We start from the raw sequence: 26043 nt of genomic DNA, 5'->3' as shown, positions 1-26043 counted from the left end.
AGCACACGCGGCGGTTTAAGATCGGATCATATTCGTATGGCAACTGAAACCAGCTTGACAGGAACACGTGGGATGGCAGTTTCACACTATGCTACAAATATGGGGTTGTCCATGGACTTCCACCGACAGCTGAGCTGACCGCGTGTCCGGGGAAGCCCTTCCGCTGGGGAGGACAATGGCCGCTTTTCGCGCCTAGGGTAAAATTAAAGCTTACCCCAAAATTAATAAATACTGAACCAAATACTGAACCTTATGTGTCACTGAAGCGCCGTTAGGTTCATTCGAAGCGGAAAAGATCGACGATTACGCGTGTGAAGACGGGCCATCGATATCCGCGATAGTTCATAAGTTATTGTAAGTTAAATGTTATAAATAATTCCTGGACTGTAAAGGTGAACAGCCGGCCGCGGTGGTCGAACGGTTCTAGATGCTTCAGTCCGGAACCAAGTGGCTGCTACTGTCGCAGGTTCGAACCCAGTGGCGGGCATGGGCGTGTGTCACGTCCTTAGGCTAGTTTGGTTTAAGTAGTTCTAAGTTTTGGGGACTGAAATTCCATAGTGCTTAGAGCCGTTTTTTGTAAAGGTGAATATCTCGGCAACGCATTATGTGATCATTGAAATTATTCACATATTTAAATGAGATGCCGAAAGGTTGATTTCACGCAGGTAAAACAATCTTTTCTTAAGGAATAAATACAGAGACATTAAAAGTAGCGGTGGTACTGTAAACTTCAGAAGTATAACAAATTATTTGATGGGTAATTTAAATTGTTTGTTAATATTTACATTTAAATTCGAAAATGGAGTAAAATCATAAAAATTATTGTTTATAAATAAGCTATAGTAGATAAAAGAAAACTGATAACAGCATAATATATCTCGGAAATTTTCCACATGTTTTGATATATCATATGTGTATGAAAGGTTAAAATTAAGAAGTTCAGCAGTTTCCACGTTCAGTAGTATTAAATGGTTAATAATAGGTTGATAAGCCAAAATATTATGACCAGGACCTACCACGATGTTGGATGGCACCTGGTGGCGTTGCGGCAGAGGCGCGGGGACCGAAGCATGTAAGCGAACAACACACGGACAGTCATCACCCCAGCGAAGATTTGGGCTGCGAATGGGGAAATCCATTGAGATAAGCGACTCTGACAATGGGCAGATTATTATTCTGCAGAGCCTGTGAACGAGTATCTCGAAAACGGAGCTATTGTCGTGATCATCTATGTAAAATGATAGGCGCTAAATGGCTGGACGTCAACTACTCGTGACAGAATGTGGGGTTGGGAGGATTATCTGCTCTGTAAAGTAGGACAGATAGTGATATGCGGAATCTCTGCCGTAAAAGCACACATCTGGTGCACGCACAAGTGTTTCGGGGCACATTGTTCAGCGTACATTGCTAACCATGGAGCTCCGCAGCTGCCCGTCCCTACGTGTCCACACGTTGACACAACGACATCGTCAATAATGACTATAAAGGGTACGGGAGCATTAGTATTCGACCTCGATCAGTATAAAGGTGTCGGCTCTTCGGGTGAATCACGTTTTTGCTACACTAGGCCGACGGTAGTCTCCACAAGCGCCGTCATAGAGGTGAACGGCTGCTCGTAGCGTACAGCACCCCACGGACACAGGCTGGCGGGAGCAGTATTGTGCTACGGGAGACACTCTTCTGCGCTAACGTGGGACATGTGGTAGTAATCGAAGATACACCGACAGCTGCGAACCACCTGCATCCCTTCATGCTGGACGTCTTCCCCGACACCAGTGTCATCTTTCAGCAGTACAATCGTCCGTGTTTCGAAGCCCAAACCATGCTACAGTGGTTTGAGCAGTGTCATAGTGAACTCACGTTGATATCTCGGCGATTAAATTCGCCTGATTTAAATCCTATGGAAGACATCTTGGGTCGCGTTCAAGCGCTATAACCGCGTGAGCAAATCAGCGGTCCGTTATTTACGCGAATTACGTGACCTGTGCGCAGGAATCTAATGACACATACCTGCACAAACCTATCAACGAACTGCGGATCCCTGACAGGCGGAATCGGTGATGTATTTCGTTCCGAAGATGGACAAACTAGCTATTAAGCATATGGTGATAATCTTTTGGCCCCATCAGTGTATGTTTTGGGGCGGCACGAGGTAGCCGAGCGATCTGAGGCGTCTTGTCACGGTCCTTTCGGCTTCCCCGTCGGAGGTTCGAGTCCTCCCTCGGACATGGATGCGTGTGTCGTCCTTAGCGTAAGTTAGTTTAAGTTGGATTAAATAGTGTGTAAGCTTAGGGACCGATCACCTCAGCAGTTTGGTCCCATGAGACCTTACCACAAATTTCCAATTTTTTTATGTTTCGGGCGTATCCGGTATTCAGTTTGGAAGTCTCGAAAGCATTTAAATCTTCTTCGACCGAGTGTAGTTTACAGAGCCAACACTGCTGGCAAGTCACTAACGTCGTGTACTTAACTGACCGTTTCTTTGGTGCCGATTTTGCAGCCGTTTTTTCGGTACATCATCAGTACCTTACTGCAGGACGATACAACGAAGGGCTCCCATAGTTCCGTCAGCAACTTTGCCCTCAATTACTAGAGCAGCGTTTGGATAACAGTTCTGTGGTTCCTTTTGCCCAGGAGGAAGTGAGAATGGCTATCATAAAATTAAAGAAGAAGAACGCATCAGAACCTGTTAGAACACCGATATGTATGTTGCATCAGCTAGTGGACCAAATTCTGCCTTATATAACAGTGTTATCAGACTAATGTATTTTACAGCATCGGGTAGGCAGAATCTGGAAAATCCCGAATATAAAACTAAACAGAAGTAAATGTTCTTGATGAATTTTCTAGGCAAAGTATAGAAAAAGCTTCTGTGCCGTCGTTTGAGGGATCGTAGGCAGTTGGTAGGCATGAGCCCTCAGCAGTACGGTTTCAGGAAAGGGAAATCCACTGCGGATGCTATAAATCACGCAAAGAATATTGTGAACATCTCAGATGACAAGTGTGTTACAGGTGTAAAGACTGATATTGTTGGGACGTTTAATTAGTGGTGGCCTGCGCTATTCAAAAGACTTTAACAGAGGGCTGTCCAGCCTGTAACGATTACAATTTACGAGATTATCGCACAGAGAGGCAAGTGCAGTTACAATGTCCTGGAAAGAAAATTTTGAAAGACGTTACCAAATGTCGCCCGTAGGGCTCTGTTTGTGGTCCATAGTTCTGGGACGTTGTCATGGATCCATTCCTGAACCCCTCTTCAGAGTATAACAAACACCATAGGTTGCATCGCTTATGGAGATGATCTGTTAATTACAGCATCTCTTAAGGCAATGGCTAAATTAGAAGAAACCAGTAGGGTAGTTCCTGAAAGTCTAAGCACCTAATGCCTAGAAAACAGTCTAACGATAGCAGTGCTCGAACCTGTCTGTATTGTAGTAAAATGAGCATTATCAGGAACGAAAAATCTCACAAACAGAATAAAAGACCATCCTATGAAAAGGAAACCGGTGTATAGGTGTCTCGGAATTAACATCAACGTAAAGCAAAATTTGGTTCACATGTAGAGATCGTTTGTCCTAAATAAAATAGCAATAACTGGCCAAAGAGGTTTTCAGGTGGCACCAAGTGCAACAAGAACGTATGACAACGTAGTCTTACTCGCTGTTGTGAGCGACGAATCGAGCGTTTTGGCTCACAAAGCCAGGAAGTTAAGGGGAGCGCAGACTCTGCTACGAGCGCAGACGAGTGTATAGGATAACACCGACTGAGACGCTGCTGGTGACATTAGGCTTCCTAGCGCAAGACCTAGCAGTAAAAAAAGGGAGGTGCACATTTTTGATTCAAAAGGCGAGAAAATGATAAGGTAAAGGAGATACTGGGCACAAAAGCCATATTGAATAAGGAAAAAGGATGTGCGTTGATAGAGAATGGCAATAAATCTGTAACAAGGCAAAATCAGGGAGGAACACCTACCAGTTTCTTCCTAGCACAAAAAAATAAAAAGAATAATGTATCTCCTTCGACCGAGGGAATTATACACCACCTGTAGGGACAAGGTCTGTATCCCAGCTACTTACTAAAAATACGACAGCTCACCACAGATACTTGTGAATGTCTTCGTTCATCCATTATGGACCGTGGGACAATGGCTGACATATATTTCTAGATGCAATAATTTACCAACAGCCGTTTGTATTTTAGAAATTTATTTTATGAACTTTTTATGTGTAACCAATTTCGGAATTACATTGAAGCCATCTTCAGGCCCAACACGTGGCATCAATGTAATGCCGAAACTGGTAGCACATAAGAAGTTCATAAAATAAATTTCTACACAACACATATGGCTGTTGGTAACGACATGTCACGGCAGAACAAACACCTACAACAATTTTCACGTAGCACTGAGGAGAAGAGTCTCGGGGAGGACCAGTAAGGACTTCCTGAGACCCTGACAGCCATCTCCCAGTCCCTACACCTTGAGTGGTACAGTAACACAGCTCATGTGAATCCTGAGTTGCACATCAGACCGCCGCGGACAATCACCCGAACAAGTAAGAACTCTAGTTTGGTTCTAATATCAAGTGAGTAGTGTAGTGTAGTGTCATTAGCGTAGTGCTGTGTAGTATAGTGTTGTAGTAATGTAGTCCAGAGTTAAAAATTTACGAAATTTGTGTAGTACCAATGCCGCACAGTGTAATAAACCAATAGTGTGTGCCTTCTTGCTTCCGCGTGAACAGTTATCTGAGCACCAGTTGGCCAAACGGTAGAATATAGACTTCTTCAGTTATTATTATTTTTTGTTTTCATGTAGTTATTCTATGCAGTTGTCTCGCCCCCCTTTGAACAGCATAACGCTTAATTATTACTAACACATTTAAAACTATGTTGGAACACAGTGTGCTTCTTTCATGGCAGTTCATGTGCAACATTCGGTCTATTCTTTTAAGATGACAGCCTAAAAGAAAATAGCAATACTTCGGTGATTTTTGTTATGTATTCCTGGTGTGCGTAGTTTCTGTTGACGTGCTTTGGCAGTATTGGTAATTACCTCGATCTGTGGAAAACGAGTGAAATGTTGTTCGTCGCAAGCGACCACCTCTCTTCAGAGACCACTTGCATGAAATCTGGACACTGGAAGGATATGTGCTCGGGTATCCTCGTAGGAGCACAGCAGTCACCCTCGGGGAGAAGCCCTTTCATCCATCCGGTGCTGGTAAACTGGATAGATAAAAAGCCCTGACAGTGGGAAAGCCAATCATTCCTTGCCTCGGATCAAAATGCTTTTTTGTCACTCTCTCTTTGACCCTGGGAAATAGGTAATACACCCTCTACCAGTCTCTGAGAGGCCACACCGCTGTTACCATAGTTGGTGTGGTCTTTGTTTCTGTCTTATATCGTGATGTCCTCAGAAAAAGTGAACAAGTATTACATAGAATCTATTGAATGGTACGAACAGTCTAATGAGTGCAGAAAATGGACTGAAAGTAAACTGAGGAAAGGCGAAAGTAATGAGAAGCAGCAGAAATGAGAAAAACGAGAAAACCTGAAAACTGGTTATCACGAAGTAGATAAGCACTTTTTTTTAGCTTGGGAGGAAAATAACACGTAATGGTTGAAGCAAGGACACAGAAAGCAGATTAAAGCAAGCAAGGTGAGCATTCCTGGCTGCCTTAATTTGAGCATGATATTTCTGGTAATGTACGTTTGGAACACAATGAATCATGAACACTGAGGAAACCGAAGCAAAAGAGAATCGAAGCGATTGAGATTTGGAGCTTCAGAAGAACGTCGAAATTTGGTGAACTAACAAGGTAAGGAATGAGAAGTTTCTCTCCAGAGTCGGCGAGGAGAGGAACATGCTGAAAACACTGATAAAAAGAATGGTCGTGATGACAGGACATGTGTTAAGACATCCGGTAGTAACCTCCACGCCGCGCGGGATTAGCCGAGTGGTCTTAGGCGCTGCAGTCATGGACTGTGCGGCTGGTCCAGGCGGAGGTTCGAGTCCTCCCTCGGGCATAGGTGTGTGTGTTTGTCCTTAGGATAATTTAGGTTAAGTAGTGTGTAAGCTTAGGGGCTGATGACCTTAGCAGTTATGTCCCATAAGATTTCACACACATTTAGCGATAGAAAATAAGAAATTAACAAATAATTTTAGTAACCCCCTGTTACAAGTGGGAGCTTTAGAGAGTAAGGACAGTAGAGGAAGACAGGTTGGAAATGATACTCTGAAATGAAGATGACGCAGGAGAAGCGTTCATGCGTCAATTCAGTCAGAAAACCAATGACTCAAAAGAAAAAGAATTGTGTTATAGTTCACTTCCATTATGTGGCCTACTCTATTATGGTTATTTCTTAATGCAAAGCATTGCTTAATGAGGAGTGCCCGCGGGCCGTATCGGTTCTTCGTAAATGACCACGCTTCACTCTGTGGAGTGAACACCAATTCAGCCTCGGTTTTATGTCTATGGATGAGCCACGCTATAAGGGGAAGTGCCTCTCTTCCGAGGGAGGGCAACTGTCGGGTGAAGGGAAGCGATTTTTGCGCGGCAGTTTATCCGCGTCGCCCCTGGCGCCGGGCCATTGCCTCGGCGCTGTCGATAGCGACCGCGTCCGTGGCAGACCACGGCACGCCACGCGGCGCTGCTGGACCAGACGAGAAGAGAAGAGCCGTCGGCGTCCGCTGCAGGCCGGGTCAGGGCGTCGCCAAGGAGACCGAGACGTAGGCGCCCTTTCCTCTGCTCTGCTCACATAAGACGCGAAATCTGCATCAACAAATTGCTGCCTGCCGTACCCCAGGTTCTGGCCGACTTTGATGTTTAAATCGCATTTTCATGACGGCACTCGGGGCGCGCCCGGCCGGAGGGCCACTCCCCCCACCCTCGCGCCTCTCGCCTCCCCCCACGAGCTTTCCTCCTCCTCCAACCCCCACCCCCAACCACGCCTGCGACTCGTGTAAGGTGTTGTTCTGTGAGAGGCGCGCCTGGCGCCACGGCATTAAAATGCATGAAGCCGCCTCTCGGCGGGCACCTCCCAGACAGACACTCACCGGGGGCGGCTCGTTGCTTTCTTCGCTGCGCTGGCGGTCGTCGGCCGGACACAGCAGAGTTAGCCCCGAACGTAGCAGGTAGCTCTTTCCGTAACGAACGCGTCCACACCGTGGCAGACACACACACTCACACACACACACACACACACACACACACAAAGCAAGTCTCTAGCGAAGAGGCAGTCAAAAGGAAACGAGGCAGATGGAAAACGTATGTAAACTATTATTTCAAAAGCAGTCGCCATAACTGTTAATATATTTGTGTCATTATGTGACAAGACGATCAATGACTTCGTGCAAAATTTTTCGGTTGCCTACGAAACCACAGTTGTCTCCAGACATGGACTCTTTGTTCGAGGCAAATCGATGGCAACGAAGTCTTTCTTCAGTCGAAACAACCTCAGCAACAAGGGGGCCAGTCCACTTTCAGCCTAGACTCTTTCGATTACCCTGCATAAGTTTCGCTCGGAATCAAAAAAATGGCTCTGAGCACTATGGGACTAAACATCTATGGTCATCAGTCCCCTAGAACTTAGAACTACTTAAACCTAACTAACCTAAGGACAGCACACAACACCCAGCCATCACGAGGCAGAGAAAATCTCAGACCCCGCCGGGAATCGAACCCGGGAACCCGGGCGTGGGATGCCAGAACGCTACCGCACGACCACGAGATGCGGGCTCGCTCGGAATCCCTTGCACATCCTCCATTAAGTCCCCCCCCCCCCCATAGCGATTTCCATATTTTTAATGCCCTAAAAGAAATACATTCGTAGCATTCGATTTGTTTCGGACAGAGAGGTGCACCTCTGGGTCAAGTCTACCGCAACCGGCAACACTATTCCGTGAAGACATTAAAAGCGGTGGCTCGTTATTTTGAGGTTACTATTCCTTGCTGTAGGGGCTGTAATTTTAGATATTTTGTCTAAACCAGCAAGGTAAAACAGAGGACATTACTTCCACCACATCAAGTGGATTCAGTGCTCACGCACTCACACTGGGCAGTGAACACTTCCCAGTTCTTCAATGGGGAATAATTGAAAATGATTATTACTATTATCGGTGCCAAGCGTGCAATGGTCGTGCCAGGCGCGCGATATTGAATTTTACCCTATCATTAATGGCTCGAGACCTACACGACCTTACAGCAACCGTTATAGTTCTGCATTATTCTGTGACACTAGGGAGAATGTAAGATCAAAGGACTCATTTATTAAACAGTTGAACAATAATACAACCAAATGGGTGTGGGGGAAGAAAGATTCGAGTTCAGCAGCCTGCCCCAACGTACGTTCATAACAAGCCAGGATAGCAGGAGAAATGGAATTTTAGTAACGATCACCGTATTATCAAATGAGGTCCAGTTTACTAAAGGAAGGTTGGTTGTTGGTTGTTTTTGGGAAAGGAGACCAGACAGCGAGGTCATCGGTCTCATCGGATTAGAGAAGGACGGGGAAGGAAGTCGGCCGTGCCCTTTGAAAGGAACCATCCTGGCATTGGCCTGGAGCGATTTTAGGGAAATCACGGAAAACCTAAATCAGGATGGCCGGACACGGGATTGAACCGTCGTCCTCCCGAATGCGAGTCCAGTGCCTAACCACTGCGCCACCTCGCTCGGTCTAAAGGAAGGGGTTGCAGGCATGCAGGGATCACCACCATGAATCAGCCAAAGACTAAGAAGGATGCTACTGTGCGTGAATCGCTAGGTAGCCTCCCGTACTAAAGTAATAAAACCCGCAAGACGCGAAACTATTCACAATGACCTATAAGGTTCCCTCTGGGCCGCAGGGCGCGAATCTACAGTGCACATCAGCACTCATGCTTACCGAACTACATCTCCAGGTAGCAGCACCTCCGGTCTCCGGCACGCTCACACCAGAACTGCCCTACTGCCCCTTTGTCCACTATCCACCAGCGGAGGGCGGTTGGCGCCAACCCGCGAAAAACGGGCGCGCACCTGAACAGGTCAATCATAGGGCCGGAATTTCACAGGGAGGCGACTTCGCGACGTTAAAATCGAGCAGAAATAGCAGTTACAAGGTTGGTAAGGCAGATTGGGAAACTGAGAACAGGAGAAGTTTGGCCACTACTGAACTTTCAAAGGACACCACGTGCTACCCTGGCGATCGGAAAAAGGATGGGAAAGGGGAAGCCATCATGGCTAGGAAGACTGCTGCCCTCGCCCATAAATAAACAAAATTCCTGGCGTCAAGCTCCTCTCACAGATCAGACTGAGACAAACTGTAAAAGTCGTCAAATAAATCAGGCAACCCATAGAAATTATTAATATTGCCTGAATTATTATTTTAACGAATACCAGAAGGCTGGGGTTAGAAATAGGAAATGGTGAATGAAGTGGACGTCTTTCAACATTGACCTCTTGTCTCACAGGTGAATAAATGCACGGGGGTCTTTCAATAAATAATGCCCTAAATTTTTTTTCTCAGAACATATTTGTAGTTAAGAGTCAGTATTTGGTGACAATGTACATCAACATGTCTTGCCCATGCTCTACTTTTCTACGTGGTCTCCATCATGTTCTATTGCTGTACGCCAACGTTGTGGAAAAGCATTTATTACCTGCTGGTAAAAGCTCTTCTCCTGTAGGCGTAGCCATGTTTTCACTGTGTGACTGATACTCTCGTCATCTTCAAAGTGTGTGACAGAAAGGACTCTCTGCGGCTCTCAAAACTCTCCAACAATTCAAATGAAATGGCATTTCTCCGAATCTTGTGATCTTCTGTGAGCATTCGTGTAACCCGTCGCGAGCACTCTTTGAATATCCGAGAGTCTCGATCATTGAAGACGCAATGCAGTCGAACATCCAATGCTGGCAGACAACTGTAGAGCCAATTGTCGAGTTGTGATGCACCGGTCGGCACGAATAATGGCACCCGCACGATTCAGCATGTCTGGAACAGTGACTGTGTCAGAACGTCCCTAGCGTGGCAGATCATGGAATTCTGTTCCCGCATTTCTCGAGGCTGTAACTTTCTTTATCCATCGCCCATCTGTACTCCTATGAACTGCAGCATCGCCATACCCTGCACACAAGCGCATATGGTTGTTCACCACGGTTTCTTTATCTGCACATGAGAATTCAATAACAGCACGCTGCTTGTAACGTGAGTCGTACGTAGACGCCATTTTGATGATGTACTACCACTGTGCCATCTGCCAGAACTGTTCGGAACTTCACCGGCGCACAGAACAAACATCAAATGTGAAGCACCAAAAACGACGTTTTTCTATGTATGTTAACGGCTTTTTTATAAGGTGTGGGTCATTATGTACTGAACGACCCTCGTATTAGCAGTTATGGCGATAACTTCAGAAATTGTATTGTAACCGGGGACCTAGAAACGGCGGAGAGGCTCCGTCCCCGCCGCAGCTGCAGTGGTCCACAACCCCACGACGACTACCGCAGTCCACTTCACCCCTCCGCCGCCCCACACCGAAGCCAGGACTATTGTATGGTTCGGCCCCCGGTGAACCCCCAGGAAACGTCTCACACCAGACGAGTGTAGCCCCTATGTTTGCGTGGTAGAGTAATGGTGGTGTACGCGTACGTGGAGACATAGTGTAAGTGAGGCGGAATAAGGGGAACTAGCCCGCGTTCTCCGAGGCAGATGGAAAACAGCATAAAAACCATCCACAGACTGGCCGGTTCACCGGACCTCGACACAAATCCGCCGGGGGTATTCACGCCGGAGACCAGGCGCTGCTTCCCGCTCGGAAAGCCGTGCGTTAAACCGCACGGCCAACCGGGCGGGCCACTTCTGAAATAATAAAAGATTACTTTTTTTTTTTTTTTTACTTCCATCTGTCTCGATTTCATTTGACTGCCCTAATATTTTGAAACCTGTTTTATTTCAACATGAGTCTTCATGCTCTCACTGCGGGAATACAGTTGGGGCCAGAATTTGTATTCTACGAATACTTTGACTGTACTCCTAAACCGTTCATCCATATTGGGAAAACAACCGTAACGACACGGTAAGAGTTCCCACCCACCTAACGCATATGAGTATGATGAGCCAACCGCGCTTGCGCACACGGAAGCTCTTAGTGGACAGAGCACCACACGTACGGTAGATATATGCAGGGTGGTCAGAAACAGTCAGAAAGGACTGTAAGGAAGTTGCAGATGCTGAGGAGTAAATATCACAAAAAAATTAGTTACGCTGCGCCGTTTCCGTGTTAAGTTGTTGTTGTTGTGGTCTTCAGTCCTGAGACTGATTTGATGCAGCTCTCCATGCTACTCTATCCTGTGCAAGCTGCTTCATCTCCCAGTACTTACTGCAACCTACTTCATTCTGAATCTGCTTAGTGTATTCATCTCTTGGTCTCCCTATACGATTTTTACCCTCCACGCTGCCCTCCAGTGCTACATTTGTGACCCCTACATTTGTTCTGAGGCATCAGAACATGCTCTACCAACCGATCCCTTCTTCTTGTCAAGTTGTGCCACAAACTCCTCTTCTCCCCTGTTCTGTTCAATACCTCCTCATTAGTTACGTGATCTACCCATCTAATCTTCAGCATTCTTGTGTAGCACCACATTTCGAAAGCTTCTATTCTCTTCTTGTCCAAACTATTTATCGTCCAAGTTTTACTTCCATACGAGGCTACACTCCATACAAATACATTCAGATACGACTTCCTGACACTTAAATCTATACTCGATGTTAACAAATTTCTCATCTTCAGAAACCCTTTCCTTGACACTGCCAGTCTAAATTTTATATCCTCTCTACTTCAACCATCATCAGTTATTTTGCTCCCCAAATAGCAAAACTCCTTTACTACTTTAAGCCTCTCATTTTCTAATCTAATTCCCGCAGCATCACACGATTCCATTATCCTCGTTTTGCTTTTGTTGATGTTCATCTTATATCCCCCTTTCAAGACACTGTCCATTCCGTTCAGCTGCTCTTCCATGTCCTTTGCTGTCCCTAACAGAATCACAATGTCATCGGCGAACCTCAAAGTTTTAATTTCTTCTCCATGGACTTTAATACCTACTCCGAATTTTTCTTGTTTCCTTTACTGCTTGCTCAATATACAGACTGAATAACATCGGGGAGAGTCTACAACCCTGTCTCACTCCCTTCCCAACCACTGCTTCCCTTACGTGTCCTTCGACTCTTATAACTGAAATCTGGTTTCTGTATAAATTGTAAATAGCATATTGCTCCCTGTATTTTACCCATGCCACCTTCAAAATTTGAAAGAGAGTATTCCAGTCAACATTGTCAAAAGCTTTCTCTAAGTCTACATATGCTAGAAACGTAGGTTTGCCTTTCCTTAATCTTTCTTCTAAGATAAGTCGTAAGGTCAGAATTGCCTCACGTGTTCCAATATTTCTACGGAATCCAAACCGATCTTCCCCGAGGTCAGCTTCTACCAGTTCTTCCATTCGTCTGTAAAGAATTAGCGTTAGTATTTTGCAGCCGTTGACTTATTAAACTGATATCTCGGTAATTTTTACATATGTCAACACCTGTTTTCTTTGGGATTGGAATTATTACATTCTTCTTGAAGTCTGAGGGTATTTCGCATGTCTCATACATCTTGCTCACCAGATGGTAGAGATTTGTCATGATGGACTCTCCCACGGCTATCAGTAGTTCTAATGGAATGTTGTCTACTACCGGGGCCTTGTTTGGACTCAGGTCTTTCAGTGCTCTGTCAAACTCTTCACGCAGTATCGTGTCTCCCATTTCATCTACATCCTCTTCCATTTCCATAATATTGTCCTTAAGTACATCGCCCTTGTATTGACCCTCTATATACTCATTACACCGCTGAAGTTACCCAATCAGGCCGTTGTGGCCACTGGGAAATATACAGAGAGGACGTCAATGTTTTCAGAACCCTACAGTCTTGCTCAAACCTACAGTGCCGCTCTCAGGCGGTATTATTGTGCAGTAGTATCTCGCAATAAATATTTAACACCTGAGAGCCTCTTAATGTTTTATTTGTCATTTCTGAAAGTGAACTAGAGAATCAGACTAACAATGCCGTACAAGATGTACCTATTTCATAGATTACTCACTTATGCACTACATACGGTATCAAATGGCTGTATCTCATAAAGTATGGGGAATACGACTTGTTTGTATAACATTACGGACTTTAATTGGCCGGTTGCTCCATAATGTCAGAGGAAGTGGCCCTTCACTCCGAAAGTGAGGGCACTGAAGGGTTGTATGTACTGTCTACTTAGCACAGAATTTGAATTAGGAACCAACAAAACACAAACCAAATTGATGGAATAGAAGAAATGACAACAGCGATTAATTAATATAATGAATTTGATGATAATATCAGAAGAAGCTGATATCAAAATTTGGCTGGTAATTGAAGGAGAAGGGACTGGAATTACACGTGTAACAGGGTGTTGAAATAAGGGCCGTGTAACAAGTGCTCAAAAAGGACTGTAAAAATGAAATTGGTGAAAGGTTTACGAAATGAAAATGTGTTGCTAACAACGTATGACAAAATGGTAAATGCTGGAGTAGATCCCTGGAAAGACCACTGTCGAGTCTTTCCACATGCTTCCCCAATCCGAGTACGTACTCCGGCACTAATGACCACGTCGTCGACGGACCGTTAAACCATAATTTTTTGTTTAACGAGAAAATTTATTTTCCACATGTGTCACAAGTCCAAATATAGATTAAAAACCCTTCTGCGAGAAATGAGAGATGATCTTCTTCCGTTCATAGCGTCTAAGTCGCACAAGCGGAATCTTGTTCTATAGTAGTAGCAGCATTAGCCTCAGCGCACATCGTTTATTTATTTATTTATTTTTATTTATTTAATTATTTATTGTTCCGTGGGACCAAATGAAGGATAACTCTCCATAGACTTGGAACGAGTCAATACATGAAATTATAACACGATAGTAGAAACAGATAAAATGTAATATAAGAAACATATTGAAGCATCAATTCGTAAGTTTAAATAAAGAAAATCAACAATGTAACACTGGAATTTGCTTAACTTTTCAGCTCTTCCAAGAGCTCCTAGACAGAATAGAAGAGTGAGCCATGAGGAAACTCTTCAGTTTAGACTTAAAAAAGATTTTTGAGTTCTTGTGGCAGCTTATTGTAAATGGATGTAGCAGAATACTGCACTCCTTTCTGCACAAGAGTCAAGAAAGTGCATTCCACATGCAGATTTGATTTCTGCCTAGTATTAACTGAGTGAAAGCTGCTACCTCTTGGGAATAAGCTAATATTGCTAACAACAAACGACATTAAAGGAAACATATACTGTGAGGGCAATGTCATAAATCCCAGACTACTGAATAGGGGTCGACAAGAGGTTCTCGAACTTACACCACACATAGCTCGAACAGCCCGTTTTTGAGCCAAAGATACTCTTTTTGAATCAGAAGAATTACCCCAAAAAATAATACCATTATGAGATAAGCGTATGAAAATATGCGAAGTAGACTACTGTTCGTGTGGAACTGTTACTGTTCTAATGGTAAATAAAGCAGCATTTAATGTCTCAACAGGATCCTGAACATGGGCTTTCCACAACAGCTTACTATCTATCCGAACGCCTGGCAACTTGAACGGTTCCGTCTCGCTTATAATATGCCCATTCTGTCTGATCAAAATATCGGTTCTTGTTGAATTGTGAGTTAGAAACTGCAAAAACTGAGTCTTACTGTGATTTAGCATCAAATTATTTTCCACAAGCCACGAACGTATTTCATGAACTGCATTGTTTTATACTGTTTCAATATTACACACAAGATCCTTCACTACCAAGCTGGTGTCATCAGCAAACAGAAATATTTTTGAATCACTTGTAATACTAGAAGGCATATCATTTATATAAATAAGAAATAGCAGTGGCCCCAGCACCGACCCTTGGGGAACACCCCACTTAACAGTGCCCCATTGGGACTGAACATCACTACCACTCTCAATGTTGCGGAGAATTATCTTCTGCTTTCTGTTCTTAAAGTAAGAGGTGAACCAATTGTAAGCTACTCCCCTTACTCCATAATGGTCCAACTTCTGCAGTAATATTTTGTGGTCAACACAGTCAAAAGCCTTCGTTAAATCAAAGAAAACACCTAGCGTTCGCAACCTTTTATTTAATCCGTCCAAAACCTAACAGAAAAGAGAATATAGTATTTTCAGTTGTTAAAACATTTATAAAACCAAACTGTACATTTGGCAGCAAATTGTGTGAAAATAAGTGCTCCAGTAACCTTGTATATACAACCCTCTCGATACTTTAGCAAACACCGATGGCATAGAATAGGTCTAAAATTTTCAACATTATCCCTGTCTCCCTTTTCATAAAGTGGCTTCACTACCGAGTACTTTAATCGGTCAGGAAACTGACCACTCCTAAAGGAAAAGTTACAGATATGGCTAAGTACTGCGCTAACATACATAGAACAATACTTCAGTATTCTGCTGGATACCCCGTCATATCCATGAGAGTTCTTGGTCTTTAGTGATTTAATTATTAACTCAATCTCCCTCTTGTCAGTATCATGGAGGAGCATTTCAGGTAACAGTCTCGGAACACTTTCTTCTACGAGCGTATATAATTCCCTGTTGGGACTAGGTTTCTATTTAGTTCACCTGCTATATTCAGAAAGTGGTTATTAAATACTGTACATATATGTGACTTATCAGTAACACGGACGTTCCCACTATGCACTGATTTTATATCCTCGACCTGTCTCTGCAGACCAGCCACTTCCTTTACGACTGACTATATGGTTTTAATTTTATCCTGAGACTTAGCTATTCTATCTGCATACCACATACTTTTTGCCTTCCTAATAACTTTTTTAAGCACCTTACAATACTGTTTGTAATGGGCTGCTGTATTTAGATTGTGACTGTTTCTAACGTTTTGATATAATTGCCACTTTGTTCTACAAGATATTCTTATCCCTCTAGTCAGCCACCCAGGCTGCCTGTTTGTGCTAGTACCCTGTTTTGAACGTTCTAACGGAAAGCAACTTTCAAAGAGCACGAGAAAAGTCTTGAGGAAAGCATTATATTTATCGTCTACTGTATTGGCGCTATAAACATCTTGCCACTCTTGTTCCTTGATAAGGTTTACAAAGGTCTCTACAGCAAGTCGATCAGATTTCCTCAAAAGTTGATAACTATATTTAACATGTGTTGCAGCAAAAAAACCTTTTACAGTTAAAATTTGTGCATCATGATCTGAAAGGTCATTTACCTTTTTGCTAACAGAATGCCCTTCTAGTAATGAGGAATGAACAAAAATATTGTCTATGGTTGTTCTACTGTTCCCTTGCACTATCGTTGGAAAGAATACGGTTTGCATAAGATTATATGAATTAAGGAGGTCTACCAGCATCCTTTTCCTTGCACAATCACTTATACAATTAATATTGAAGTCACCACATATAACTAACTTTTTGTATTTCCTATAAAGTAAACCAAGAACCTCCTCTAGTTTTAGCAAAAATGTTGTGAAATCGGAGTCTGGGGATCTATAAATAACAACAGTTAGAAGTTTAGCCCCACTAAATTTAACCACACCTGCACAACATTCAAACACCTCTTCAGTACATTACTTTGAAACATCAATTGACTCAAATGGGATACCGTTTTTCACATACATGGCTACTCTCCCATACCGCAAAGAGCTCCTAGAAAAGCTGCCAGCCAACCTGTGTCCTGGTAAAGGAAGCCTCTGAATTATCTCCTTATTTAAGAAGTGTTCAGATATACCAATAATTTCAGAGTCAACATCTATAAGCAGTTCACTAACTTTATCTCTAATACCTTGTATATTTTGGTGAAATATACTAATTCCCTTATTAATCGTATACCTAAGCTTTGTCGAAAGTGGATTCTTTGTTAGAGAGACTTCCCTTAAGCAGGAATACCTATCAGCTGACTTCAATCTAAAAAACGTACAGCTCTAACACCCACAATTACAGGAATTTTCCCTTGAGTGATCCCACCACACCCACCTATGTCACCTATAAGCTTTGCCAGCCTCCCCTTTCCATACCTGTTGAGGTGTAGGCCATGTCTAGTGAAACCCGTCCTGTCATCAGCGCACCCCCAAGTCTCATGTTATTACGCCTGACGGCTGTATTAAGATGAGGCTGATCGTGACGCTGAAACAGTTCCACGAAATGCGCATTCGTGTTGCCAGTCTGAGTGGCTATCTTTTCCAGGTCACCATCTATGTCATACTCCCCATCCCTGTCAATACTATTACCAGCCCCACCCACAATCACTACCTGATCCTTTTTAGTAAAATCCCTACATAACCCCCCTATGTTAACAGTCACCTGAGCCAACCCTGCGTTAGGCTTCACAATGCTGGTGACCTGTTACTCAGTCCCCAACACTTCCTGCAACTGCTGGCCTACACCTCTACCATGAAAACTACCTAACAGTAGAACCTTCTTCTTTCTCTTAGACTTTACAACTGTCCTAGCCAACGTGAATGCTGAGGTCTGCTGCATACTTCCTACATCTACAGCTACTAGAGGTTCCTCTCCACTAGACTCTCACAGTTGGTCATATCTATTGCAAACGCCAATAGTAAAACTATCCGAAAATCTCCTTCTCCTAGTAGATCTCTTGCCAACAGCCAGCACCCATTCCCCAACCCCCTTCTCCATCCTCATCCTATCTTGCTCCTACTGTGCGTTTTTCCATTGCACCTGAAGGGCACAGATCTTATTCTCCTGCTCCTCTATCAACTTACTCTTGCTACATAACCTGCAGTTCCAGGAGAGGATCTCACCAGAATGCCCACTGGCTTCCCCACTGCATTCCCCCCAGTGAAAGTACTTCGAACAAGTCTCACACCGCAATCCAGTACTCATGAACCTACGGCAAAGCCCACACTTCTCACTCATGGTAAAATTTTACAGTTATTGAAACAAGAAAACTACTTTATCTAATTTCCGCTACTACAATAAGAAGATGTTAAAACCTGACTACAATAATCACAAACTTGCTCTACAAGGTAAGTAACTACTATTATTGAAAGTATTAATCAACAACAAATGAGAATATAACAAAAGACTAACACAGACAGAAAATCAAACGTGTAATGACACAGTAACGAAACTGAAAGCAGTTTCCAAAAATTTCTTCTGAAATTATTTCAGAGGAAAACACTAAGAACACCGGTTGAAGACTACTAAAGTTCCTAAATAAACTACTATACACAAACAATTAATTAGTACTAAGCTTTCGATGCACCGCTACAGCTGCAACTGGTCAGCGCGAAATGTAAACACAGGTAAGGTGTTAAGTTGCTCGATACGAAACACTCATAAATATCAGGTCACAACACAAGAAAGGCAGAGGTGAATGAAGAAACCACTAATAAGTAACTTATACAGTAAATACTATCACAAAAACCTTTAAAATATATATCTGAAACCTAAAAACATATGAAAACTTAGAGACCGATCTCACACGCAGTCACGCGTTTGTGACGTCACACCAAAGGCATCGTCGACTACTAGATTCAATGAGATAGCTATTTAGCCTGATTTGGAAATCTATTCATGTATCAACTTAGATTTTCATTGTCGCAGTTCAGTAAAACATGGCTGCTGCAGAATAAATTCATGTCTCAGTGTTTAATCCATACCGACTGCACTTTGTCCTTTATTGACCGACTGCACCCAATGTCCACAGACTTCAACAGCGGGATATATGTTTTTTTGTATCGAAGGAGAAATATTCCCCGCCATTTCGTCTGAACTGTTTCCCGTATTCACCGGGGGTGGGAAAGTAAAGCAAACATCCACATTCACGAAGTTACATGAGAATTAACGAATAGGTATTAAATCTTTCTATGGGCTCTAGCTAATGTAGGACTAGTTTAAAACGACAAGATAGACCAGATGGTCAAGGACGTAGATAGATCAAGGGAGGGGGAGAGGTGGTCCAGGGGACGGACCCCCCTATTATCTAAATGAAATTACACACGACTCGTGGCCAAGTAGTGAAAGTGAAAGATATTTTCATTTTCAGTGATATGACGAAAAATGGATACCCACTGTCGATTATCAAGAAGACTATCGACAATTTACTGTCAATATATCGATAGCACTACTACCTACTGCGTATCCCTGTGCATTGTTGGCTTTACTTGAACTCTGCTTTCGTTTTGTTAATCAGTTCTGTTCTTACTTGCAATTGAATTTAATTTCACTACAACAGTTTATTGCTTTTGTTCTGTATACTGCTGTGACAGTCTTCAGTTGTGGACAAATATGTAACAAGAAGGAAGAGAAAAACAATTTTGATTCGTCCACTAGTGTAAAGGTCAGTTAAAAATATGTACGTGAGACTACAATAACTAACTTAGCTATTACTTACACAGGAGTCGTTATTTGAGACTGGTAGAACTCTGAGGTTGCAATATTTCGGTATTTCACAACGCATCGGAGTGGTGAACATAACTACAAATAATATTAAATTAAAATCACTGCTTTAAAATACACTTGTGTTTGCCTGTGTCACCGAATAATCAAGTTAATCAACAATAACATCACTCATACGAAACGACGAAGAGGGATTTATGGTGAGAGAGGAAGGAGTATGTGATGACAGCGTATTCTGTAGTTCTTTAGTTTCTAAAATATTTTTTCTGCAAGTCGCTTGAATTCGCACGACCGACTGCGTCCTGCCACCACCCCCCTCCCTTTCCCCACTTCTCACATCCCAATCCATATCCGTCCATAATCTGTTTACGCTCTTGTAACATTATGATAACTGAACAGTTTCCAGATGTTCTGAGATTATCTCCAAACTGTTATGTTTTTAAGATTTAACAGTTTTAATATTGGTTTGCTTCAGATTTCGACTATATGCTTTGTTCAGCGATATTTACACTGGAAGGAAGCTGGCGATTGTCATTCTTTACTGTTTATCTGTGCACGAATATAACAGTTTTAATACTGGTTTGCTTAAGATTTCGACTATATGCTTTGTTCGGCGATATTTACACTGGAAGGAAGCTGGTGATTGTCATTCTTTTCTGTTTATCTGTGCACAAATATGGCTCGGTGATAGTTCATGTCTTCAAATTTTACTGCAAGGAAGAGGTTCTACAGTGAAATGTCTTATTCGTAATATCCATGTAAAAGTGAGTTCAGCCGTCGTATCCGACAACTCTGACGTGTTTGTAATCAAACATTATATATGCGATAACATACATCGCACATCCCAAAGAAATTTTTGAGCACCGAAGACTGTATAACTATATCATCACGGACAGGTCAAAACTTATTCGTGACGTTCTTACGTTACATATCTAGTTGAAATCAATGTGTAGATCAATGTTAAGATCAGAAAACCGCAGTTCATAGTTTTTGTGTATTCCGCTTTGTTTTATAAATAAATTTGCTTGTTTCAGTTTAAAGGGGACTGTTGAAACAATAATTTGAATAGAAGTTCTTCATCACTTAAGTAAAGTGAAGAATTTTAATGAAATGATACTTAATTTGAGATTGAATTAAGCATACTGGGATGTTTCGATGTGCTGAAGGAATTCTGGCTTGGTTTCAATAAGTCGGAAGCTTATACAAATTTTGGTAGAAGAAACACAGCTATTCTCAAAAGAGGTTTGAACCATTTAACATTATGAATTATTCAGTCCAACGTTAAGATTTTTCTGCGTTGCGTTAGTGAATCTCATATTAGAAGAGTAAGCTGTGGTTTCTTAGCAAAGAGACAATGCATTATATTAGAATTTCAATTCGTTTGGCAGTAAAGTGAGGTTATCATATTGCCAAATATATACATATTTAATTGTGAATCTGGGTGCTTCTCATATAGTTATATTACACTAATTTAAGAAAAGTTTTTCTTACTTAATTTTGTAGACCAGATACTGTTTGTATGAAGGCCTCCGAAAGCAAATTGTGTACACAAAATTAAAAAACAAGTCATATATTTTCAATATAAATAAAATGATAAGCTATTTTAAGGTCCTCTTTAACGAACTGGTTATCCACATCCTTGAGCTTGGGAAGGTGAACAGTGTTTTTGGTGCTGAAACGACCATCCATCTATCTTCCTCCGATTTCAAAATACGGTTACGCATACTGACCAAGGAAGAGAATCGACCTCATTCAATCTGCTTTAAGGATGAGCACTACGCTGTGTCCCAACCATCTATTCGTAGGTCCACCTGATTTCAAAAATTTCAGGAGAGCAGGAATTTGATAACTACCTTGGTACAAACGCGACCCAGTTATCTTTCAGCTGCTTCCCAGTTACAGCAGCGAGACATCAAAGTTTCTGTCATATAGTTGAAAGAAGATGTGAACCATATACTTTTCTCCTGCAGTTTTTTCGATACACAGGAAAACTGCTTGCAGCAAAACCCTGTGAATCCGATAGTTATCTCCCCATCAAGGATTCCTGTTTTATTGTGTCATGAGTACACTGAAATATAAGTAGACTTTGTTTTATTTTTTATGGGAGAGCAACGGGTGTCCATGAAACTTGATGCACTGTCTTGGTTGTATAAACATTTCAGTCTATAGGGCTTTCCTCGACAATCTTTGCTTTATTTTTTGTTTTTAGTTGGCATTGCGTCAAAATTCTTTAGCTATAAGATTCCTTAGCTATAAGTATTTTGTGATGTGGGCCCTGTCAAATTATCTTAAATCATGGTCTACACCGTCATATTTTCATTCCTCAGTATGTATAATTCTGTATTTATGATAAATGATTTGGAAGAGCCATCATAGGAAAGGATGCTAAAAAGAGAACTAAAAAGGTGTTACGCAATAAATACCAAGAAAAGTAAAACAAAATAATGGATTGCAGTCCAGTTAAATCAGGAGATGCAGAAGCAACTAGAGTCGGAAAGGAGACACGAAAAGTAAGTAATGAGTTCCCATATTAGGGCAGCATAACACTGATTATGGGCGATGTACAGAGGACATGAAATTCGTACTAGCAACACTGAGAAACGGATCACTGAAAAAGAGCAATTTCTTGACATTATGTAGAAATATAAGTGTTCGTTTCTGATGGTAGTGTACTGACACGTGAACAGCCAACTGTTCAGGTAAGATGAGAACACAAATTTGGCGTTATAATTAAAGTGAACACCCGGAAAAACCTGAATAAGCACATTTTGGAGCGCCGACGGCCGCGAGACGTTCAGGAAACTGTCAATGACGTTCTGAAAGGTATCGGCAGGAATGTGCAGCCAGGCCGATTCCAGTACTGTGGGCAGCTGCGCTAGGTTTCTGGGTTGAGGATCGAAGTAATCTCACGGATTCTCGATTAGATTTAAAATCCGGACAGTTCGGTTGCCAGGATAGTACGGTAAACTTATCCTGGTGCCCTTCGAATCAAGCACGTACATTGCGAGCTGTGTGACACGTTGCAATATCCTGCTGGTAGATATCACCGTGCAGAGGGAAGATAAAATGCATATAGAGATGGACACGTTCTGCAGGGATAGAAGCGTACTTGTGTTGATCCACTATGCGTTCCAGAATGTCAAGACCGCCCAGACAATGCCACGATATCGTTCCCATGCCATAATGCCCACTCCTCCGGCCTGGATGCTTTCGAGGAATTGTTGCAGTGCTTTTCCTTTCCGACTTTTCGCGCCGATGGAGCATAAAACGTGATTCAACTGAAAAAGCCGCCTGTCGCCATTCAGTGGGTATCCGTTTGCGATATTGGCGTGCTAATTCCAGCCCTGGTCGCCGAGGAAACAGCATTCAGTATGGGTGCATGAACCAGGCTACTGTAGCGGTCGTTCGAAGGCGCTGTTGGAATCCGCCTTTTCATTTGGGCTGTAAGATGCTCAACGTTTGCACATATGTTCGCCCGCGCGTATCTCCTCAGCCGTCATTCACCCCTACGATATATGGCCCGCGGTGCATCACAGTTGCCTCGATGCCAGTTTTGGATAGCGGAATTTTGCCATACACGTTATACTGTAATCATCTACAACTACATCTACATTTACATGGATATTCTGCAAATCACATTCAAGTGCCTGGCAGAGGGTTAATCGAACCATCTTCAAATTCTCTATTATTCCAATCTCGTATAGCACGCGGAAAGAACGAACGCCTATATCTTTCCGTACGAGCTCTGATTTCCCTTAGTTAATCGTGGTGATCGTTCCACTCCATGTAGGTCGGAGTCAACAAAATATTTTCGCATTCGGAGGAGAAAGTTGGTGACTGGAATTTCGTGAGAAGATTCCGTCACAACGAAAGACGCCTTTCTTTTAATGACTTCCAGCCCAAACCCTGTATCATTTCTGTGACACTCTCTCCCATATTTAACGATATTACAAAACGTGCTGCCTTTCTTTGAACTTTTTCGATGTACTCCGTCAGTCCTACCTGCTAAGGATCCCACGCCGCGCAGCAGTATTCTAAAAGATGACGGACAAGCGTACTGTAGGCAGTCTGTAGTAAGTCTGTTACATTCTCTAAGTGTCCTGCCAACAAAACGCAGCCTTTGGTTAGCCTTCCCCACAACATTTTCTATGTGTTCTTTCCAATTTAAGTTGTTGGTAATTGTAATAACTAGGTATTTATTTGAATTTACGGTTCTTAGATTAGACTGATTTATCGTCTAAGCGAAGTTTAACGAGTTCCTTTTCGCACTCATGAGGATGACCTCACACTTTTCGTTATTTAGGGTCAACTGCCACTTTTCGCACCACTCAGATATTTTTTCTAAATCGTTTTGCAGCTTGCTTTGATCTTCTGACGACTTTATTAGTCGATAAACGACAGCGTCATCTGCAAACAACCGAAGACGGCTGCTTAGATTGTCTCCCAAATCGTTTATATAGATAAGGAACAGCAAAGGGCCTATAACACTACCTTGGGGAACGCCTGAAATCACTTCTGTTTTCCTCGATGACTTTCCGTCAATTACTACGAACTGTGACCTGTCTGATAGGAAATCGCAAATCCAGTCACATAAGCACGCAATTTTACTACGAGCCGCTTGTGTGGTACAGTGTCAAAAGCCTTCCGGAAATCCAGGAATACGGAATCTATCTAATGGTGGAACGCGAATGGTTTACAAACTTTGCCGTTTCAGAAGTGCATTCGCCTTCGGCCAACGATAATGCCCATTTGGATGTCAGCATTATGACAGTGCCACCTCCGCTGCCGTCTGTGAGTGGTTTTTGCACACTGACGTTGAACATAGGCGGGTGTCACACTAATGTGACCGGACAGTTTATCTTAAGTACGGAGCTGCAGATTAATGCTGAAGATTACGTGGGATAATTAATAAGGACATACCGAATCGAAGTGGGGAAAAACATATTTGTGGGACAGCTTTACTACACAAAGATATCGGTAGATAGGCTGCATACTTATACAGCAAGAAGTCTTCAATCTTGTGACGGAGAAAAGTGAGGGGGTTTAAGACCTGTAGAGGTATACGAAGGCTTGAATGCAGAACCAGGTTCAAACGTCTGTTGGCTACAGTAGCTTTGATGAAATGAGGTGGCTTGATCAGGATAGACTTGCATTCACGAAGCCAGTGCAACACCAGGAAAATACATCTGTTCCAGTCAGGTGAGCGTTATAGTTCTATAAACCCAAACTAAAAAACAGTGATAGTCTTCCATTTCAGTTGAAGTTTTAATGAAAATAAAACGACACAAATGTGAAAATGCTATAATAATTACCAGTTTAAAATATGAAAGCTACGACTGAAGTTGTGGAGACTACAGCTCGCTTCGGTCCTTAAGCCTCACTGCAAGTCGGAGTGAAGTGCACGTGTCTGGTCCAAGTCGAGGTCCTGCGGTGAGCGCACCAGTGGGTGGCCGGTCGTAAAACGCCTGGAGTCCAGCGCTTACGCCGGCCTCACGCCAGCCTCTCTTCCTGGAACAGGGATCGCGTGCTCCAGCTGGAGGTTCCGGCCTCTGGAGAGCGTGCGCCCGCTAATGGCGGCTCTTAGTCCACTTCCGGGGTTCTCCCGTCTGGCGCTCCCAGGGCGTCCTCTCAGCTGCGTCTCCACTCAGCGTCATCCGCGAGAGGAACTATGGTGAAAGCGGATAATCCCCCAACAGATACCGGCCGCGAAGCCAACAACAGTAAATCTCACTTGTTGACAGACAGAAACAAACCGGTACGGTGAAGGGTTCACGAATAGCAGTGACAAGTTGGTAATTAACATGAATATTGTTTATTAATTGTCATTGGAATACATCAAGTGGACATATCTTCCAGTAAGCATCAATATTTCAAGACAAAGATGTATTCAGTCAATCTTTTTTTCTCATTTCAGTTAATTTTATTACTGTAAATTTTGCGTCTGCCATCATGATACTCTTCCAAGCGAAACATGTATTGAGATATTCTTTTTTCTCAGTTCATTCATTACTGTAAATTTGGCACCTTTCATCTGTCAACTCTAACACATGCTGTACATAATCAATACTCATTACATCACATAATTCTTTACAAACAGTATAAATTAATAGCCAATTTTGTAAATATGCATTGAAGAAACACAACTAAGTATTGAAAATGTAATTAAATAAATCATCCTGAGTAAAGCAAGTATAATTAAAGTCTTAGGTGACTGGAGCTCAACTTAAATAACTTCGGAGCTCCCTGGGAAGAGCTCGAGATCTTCCGACTAACTAAAACTATAACAGCATCTACACCTGTTGTTTCTGTTGTGAGGCCTTGTTACCGCAGTCACAGCTATGCAAGTAATGTAGTTTATATAACGTTATTTTTACCTAATAAATGTCTCATTTGGAACATATGTATCTCGCTTTATTTCAAACCACCTTAAGTGGTCAGAGCTTTTGTTTCGCACTTCATTTCTAATGTTCCTTTACACATAGGTGTCCGATTTTAGTTCACTGCTTCATTGATGCTGAAGACATTTTCTTCACATAGGTTCTCTTACGTCTAGAATAAATGTGCGAAACGTTGTGTGGACCCATTTACACCATGTACTAGTAAGGAAGTA

This window comes from Schistocerca americana, chromosome 7, assembly GCF_021461395.2.
Source record: "Schistocerca americana isolate TAMUIC-IGC-003095 chromosome 7, iqSchAmer2.1, whole genome shotgun sequence".
In the NCBI taxonomy this organism is placed as follows: Eukaryota; Metazoa; Arthropoda; class Insecta; order Orthoptera; family Acrididae; genus Schistocerca; species Schistocerca americana.
The sequence above is the reverse complement of the archived record's forward strand: the minus strand, read 5'-3'. Positions refer to the sequence as shown.